Source organism: Lupinus angustifolius, chromosome LG17 (assembly GCF_001865875.1).
Source record: "Lupinus angustifolius cultivar Tanjil chromosome LG17, LupAngTanjil_v1.0, whole genome shotgun sequence".
NCBI lineage: Eukaryota > Viridiplantae > Streptophyta > Magnoliopsida > Fabales > Fabaceae > Lupinus > Lupinus angustifolius.
The window spans coordinates 16,734,703-16,741,315 of NC_032025.1; positions in this window are offsets into that span (position 1 = coordinate 16,734,703).

The window sequence follows — 6,613 nt, forward strand, 5'->3', positions numbered from 1 at the left end:
GTTGTACCATCTTTTAGTATTTTGTAACTATGTTGAACCTTGCTAATTATGTTAAATAGATTTTGTTTTTGCGTGAATCTTGAACATGTCTTAATTGTGTATTGTAATTGAATGATTGAAATATGCTTTAAAATTAAAATAGCCTAACAAGTGCTAACAAGTGGTGATAACAAGTTGCATACACATGTGTTTAATCATTTCATGTCTAAACTGTTTACATAATGGACATGTCAGGCCAAATCTATCTATATACAATTTTAGAATCAGAAATCAATGCATTTGTTTAAGCTTCTCAAACTGGTTATTGCTTATGCTAATAATTACAGTTTTTCAAAATAAATTGCTATATCTCTTCTTACTTTTGACTAGAATTGCATATTCGTATCTTTTTTATAATGTCAAAATGGGGAGAAAGGTTCCTGGTTGTGTTTGATGTTATTTGTAGGTTGTCATAATAGCTTTTGTATTATTAATCATTGCCTACATAAGGGGAAGAGCAAAGTAGTTCAACTTTGAATTCACAACCATTATGCAAATGTACAACATCGTCAAGCTAATTCATCAAATATAACGTATTATTTGATATGGTGTTTGTCATCATAAAAAATGGGGAGATTGAAAGTGAAAAGTGTCAAGGATTGCATTAGCAATGTTTGGCCTATGTTTTGATGAAGACAATGAGTTAGTTAAAACTTGAAGATGTCTCAACAATCAACATGTCGAGGGCTCAAGTGGTGACTTATTAGACTTAGGTTATAATTCTTTATTATCTTTTTAGAAGTCTAAGATGCTTACCATAAATATTGAGTCTAGGTTAGGTAAACCTAGGTGTGAGTCTCACAAGACTTAATAAAGTAACTAATCCACTAAAATGAGATATCATCTAGTTTATTATATGTTCATGCATATCATACATGTTATATGTGCATATTAGGCATAATATAATTGCTAAAAGATGTATATGAGTTACGCATAACATATGAGTAGTTTGCATTTTAAATCATGTGTTTTAATATGCTGGTTAATCGATTGACGTGGTGACTTAATCGATTAACTCAACTGTTTTATGTTTTAATCATGTTACACTAGTTAATCGATTAACCCCATGACTTAATCGATTAACGTGTCTGTTTTCTACTGTTTCAACTGCATAACTGAAAAAATCATTTAGGCAAAATCTGTTTTGTATAAATTCTGGCAAATTGCAGAAATGGAGAAAAGCGAATTGATCATCATTGTTAGAAACTATTAGATAGTGTTGAATTAGAAGAAAGATTAGATCATGCTAAGGCTTTAGTTTTCGTCTTCATATTGCATGTTCTTTGAAAAGCTTTCTTGCATCATTCTTGTGTTTCTTGAAAAGAAAATGACATAGTTTTTTATGATTGCATATTTTCAGAAACCTCGTGCATGTACATTCATATTAGACTAGGAAGTCTTGTGAGTTCTTGCTTAGGTTTTAGTTAGTCTTTGATCTTTATTGTAATATTCGAGTATTAAGTACTGATTAATAACTCAAAGCATTGTAATTCAAGGATTGGGAAAATCCTAGTTGCGGTTAGGTAAGGTGTTCTTCACAAAGACTTGGAGGTCTTGGGATAAAGAGCGATACCTTGGCTGGGGCCGAATCGCGGTAAGAAAGGTTTTCTTGGAGGCGGGTTTGGGATAGGTCAAACCAAGGGTGACGAAGTTCTTTGGGTTCCAAGAAAGGAGCGTTCGAGTCTTGTAATTGGAAGTGTGTATATAACGTACATTGTGTTCTATAGTGAAGAAGGAAAATCTCCCATATTAGAGGGGAGGACTGGATGTAGTTTTGCTGTGGATAGCAAAATGAACCAGGATAAAATCCTTGCGCAATCTTTTCTATCCCTTTCTCCTTTATATTTCAAGATGTTTTAATTTGATTTTGAAGCTGATATTTTACATGCTTATACCTTGCCATATTCTTGTTAATCTTGCATAAAAATATCTGTTGTATATCTGCTTGTGTGTTGGTTAATAACTGTGCAAGTTGCTATTTTGATCATTTTGTTTCTGTTTTGATTAAATCGGTTAAGCCCACTAGTTAATCAATTAACTGGGCATTTTTCAGCAAGTGTGTAAAAACCAAAAAGTGGAACTTGAGCTCCGCCACACCTATTCAACCCCCCTTCTAGGTGTATTTTGCCACTGATTGTTAGGTAACATGATTAAAACAGAAAACAGTTGAGTTAATCGATTAAGTCACCACATTAATCAATTAACCATCATATTAAAACACATGATTCAAAAGGCAAACTACTCATATGTTATGCGTAACTCCTATACATGTTTTAGCAATTATATTATGCCTAATATGTACATATAACATGTATGATATGCAGGAACATATAATAAACTAGTTGATATCTAATTTTAGTGGATTAGTTACTTTATTAAGTGTTGTGAGACTCACACCTAGGTTTACCTAACCTAAACTCAATATCTATGGTAATCATCTTAGACTTCTAAAAAGAGAATAAAGAACTATAACCTAAGTCTAATAAGTCACACTTGAGCCCTCAACATGTTGATTGTTGAGACATCTTCAAGCTTTAACTAACTCCTTGTCTTCATCAAAACATAGGCAAAACATTGCTAATGCAATTCTTGACACTTTGCACTTTCACTAATACCTAACAATATATAATTATATAAATGTAAAATTTTATTAAATTAATAATTATGTATAATTATATTGAAGTAACATCTCTCGATCTTTTTTTAGACTACGGTAAAACAAAAGATTACAATAGTGTTTTGTTTTTTTTAAATTTTAAACCATCCATTTTACTACCTTAGTTATATCGGTTTAACCGAGTTTAACATGGTCAGACCAAAATTACTTTGGATTAGAGCATTCCAACCATCATTCAGTTAAGACTGCAAACTAGAATCGTTTTCAAGTCTGGTCAACGGTCAAACCAATCAAACGCGCAATTCGATCTAGTGCTCACACACTAGTCTCCAATAATATAAAGTATATCTAACATTTGAGAATGTGTCATTATTTAATTATTGTTGGAAATATCTGGATAATAATTTAAATACCTGTGGATAAATTTCCTCTCATGGCAAATTATATTTTAGATTTGAAAATTATTGATGAGATTCCTTTATTAAAAGCGTAAGAATATATTCCTATAGGATTAAAGTGTAAGAATATGCTCAACCAATATTCAAAGTAATCCATTGATTCATAAAAATTAATTAACTTATATTTTAAATATATATATATATATATAGACGAATTTTAGTACATTCATGAGTTCATTTGATTTTTGTAATTAAACTTAAATTTTTTTTTTGAAGAAAATCATCTTTTAAAAATCACTATTTCAACAAAGCATATTTTAGAAGTACTTTTAAAAATTAATACTTTTGTAAAATATAACTTTTAAAAATATTTTTTAAAAAACCAATGCTTTTTATTTTTTTTTTAAGAAACACTTGTTTAAAAATGACTTTCTGAACTTTCTAAAACAAATTTTTTTTTGCAACATTCTATAAGCATGCAACACTTAAGATTCAATGAATAAAGCTTTTCAAAAATATTACATATTTTATATATTTAAGAACAACTTTTTAATATTAACCATATTCACGTATCTTATTATCGATCTCACATCGTTTGAGTAACAACTAAGAATATAGACTAGTGTTAGAATTTAATCTAATAAAAAAAATCAAATTCAGAACGAGAAACACGTACAAGAAAGTAGAGGTGCGCATAGGTCGAGTAAGGATTGTCCTTACTTGGTCCTATATATAATGAAAAAATTATAAAAATCAATAATATTTTGATCCAAAGATATGTCATTACTCTATGCACATTTGAATATGCACTTAAAAACATGACAAAAGGGTGATCATAGGTCGGGTCGGATTAGGTCATGCTTATCACGTACTCGACCCAAAATATTGACACTGTCTAATTTTTAACTCTAACTCGATCCTAGACCCGATAAATCGTCCATATTCGGGCACGATCATGATCAAGTCAACACAAGCAAATGAGTATGTCAGGTCATGTGTGTCCCTATAAGAAAGTGAATATTGAGATATTAAAAGGAGTTGAAAAGCAAATGACAAGGATTATGAATATTTGTTTGGATAAATTGCATATCTATCTAAATAGATATATCCACGGATATTCATTAATATCTATCCATTATTAAAATTATTTATTGAATTATATCAATTTAAAATATTTACTTGATGAACTTAAGTGGATTTAATTATCTCTGATTTTGTTGAATCCTAGATAATTTTGTGGCTTGTAACTGTATGTTAATACTATGGTAAAATTAGGTAGTAAAAAGTACTAAAAAATAAACATGAGGAGACAATATTATGAAATGGACAGAGTAATATTTTCAAAGGTGCCCCCGAAAATAATGTCAAAGCAAGAAATACTTTTTTTATATCCCATTTCTTCCATGACCTAATAAGATAAATAATGGCATTGAATATAAAAAAAAAATAGTGTGTAAAAATAATGTTTTCATCATTTCATATTTACTATTTTTTTTCAATTATAAAGTTATTTATTACTCTTCTTTTTCACCTGATATTGTCTATCTATCTGTAATACTCTCCACAAATTTATTACTTCATATATCAATACAAATTGGTAACGATATTTTAGAAAAATGTATCAAATTTTTATATCATTTAGTAATTTATTAAATTATATGTATAATCTTAAATATTAAATGATGAGAAATGGAAGGAGTGTTAGATGTGATTAAGAGTAGAAATAGGTCAGACTCTCTTACAGAATCTATTACCTAACATTATAGTAGATCAAGTTATTAGAGACCTTTTTGTTAAACAACTAAAACTTATGTTTTTAAAAAAATTATTTAGCTTAATATGTCACATTTTAGATCATCTATCACACTTTAGATCATCTAAAAGACTTACTAAATCTAAGAGACTGACATATTTAATTATATTATAAACTAAATATTTATATTATACTATAATTTTTGGGTACAACATTATACTAATTTTTGGGTACATTTTAGGGTACATTTATTTATTTATATCACACTATATTTTTTGGGTACAATTTATACTATTTTAATATATCTAATATTATTATATATGAAATTTTAAAACAAAAAAAATATAATTTAATTATTAGCATTAGACATTTGTTGCTTAAAATCAGAATTATTGACTTACTTAAATATAGACTTGTTGACTTTTAACAATATATTTTTAAATAGACTAACAAACCAAAATATACCTTTTTAAGAGATATCTAGTTCAATAACTTAAAAGGTGGATAATGGAAAGATAGAAGTTAATTATGCAAATAACAAAAACATTATGTGTGTTGACTATATTAATTATGAGAAAAAAAGTATGACTATTGCTGGTGAGAGTACTACTTTGGAGATGGATCAAATTTTATTGAGAAAGAATTTTCTTGCTGATTGGTGGAGGACTGCTAATATGAAGGAAAGTCTCCTTATCCAAAAGTCTAGAAACAAGTGGTTAAAGGAGGGAGATGCTAACACAAGCTACTTTCATGCTTGTATTAATAATAGACGAAGGAGAAATCAAATCGTCAGGGTTTGGATTGATGGAGTTTGGTGCTCTGATGAGAATGGTATCTCGGACGGAGTTGTCAACTATTTTAAATCGTTGTTTCAGTGTGTTCATATTGATAACCCAACGATTGATGGGGTGGAGTTCACAAAGCTTTCAGATTCTCAAATTTCTAATTTGGATGAGTTCTTTTCAGAAGAGGAGCTTAAAGCGGATGTGTGGAATTGTGCCAGTGACAAGAGTCCAGGTCCGGATGGGTAGAATTTCAAATTCTACCATGAGTTCTGGGACCTTCTAAAAAGTGACATTGGTCATCTTGTGAATGATTTCCATTGGAATGGTAAGATTTCGAAGGGGCTGAATTCTTCGTTTATTGCTTTGATTCCTAAGATTAAAAATCCTAGCAAGATTCAAGACTTCAGACCAATTTCCCTGGTAGGTTCGTTATAGAAGATTATTGCCAAAATCTTGGCGGGAAGATTGAAGAAAGTGGCAGGTTCCTTAATTTCTTCTGCTCAATCGGCTTTTCTTCAGGATCGTAGTATTCTCGATGCTACCGTTGTGATCAATGAGGTTATTCATTCTGCTAAGAAGGACAAAGAGGGTTGTCTTCTTTTCAAGGTGGATTTTGAAAAAGCATACGATTCTGTTAGTTGGGAGTTTCTTGATTATATGCTTGGTCGTTTTGGTTTTTCTGATAGGTGGAGAATGTGGATTAATGCTTGTTTGACGTCCACGTCAATGTCTATATTAGTTAATGGCTCTCCTTCTGAATCCTTTTCGGTTTCCAAAGGTATTAGGCAGGGAAATCCCATGGCTCCTTTTCTGTTCTTGTTGGTGGCTGAAGGTTTTGCAGGGCTGGTTAGGAATGCTAGATCTAGTGGTTTATTGGAAGGCTACAAATTGGGGAGGCACGGGGTGGAGATCTCTAATCTTCAATTTGCAGATGATACTATTCTTGTTTGCACTCCAAAAGATTACAACATTTGGTGTATGAAGAGTATCCTCAGATGCTTTGAGTTGGTTTCCGGTTTGA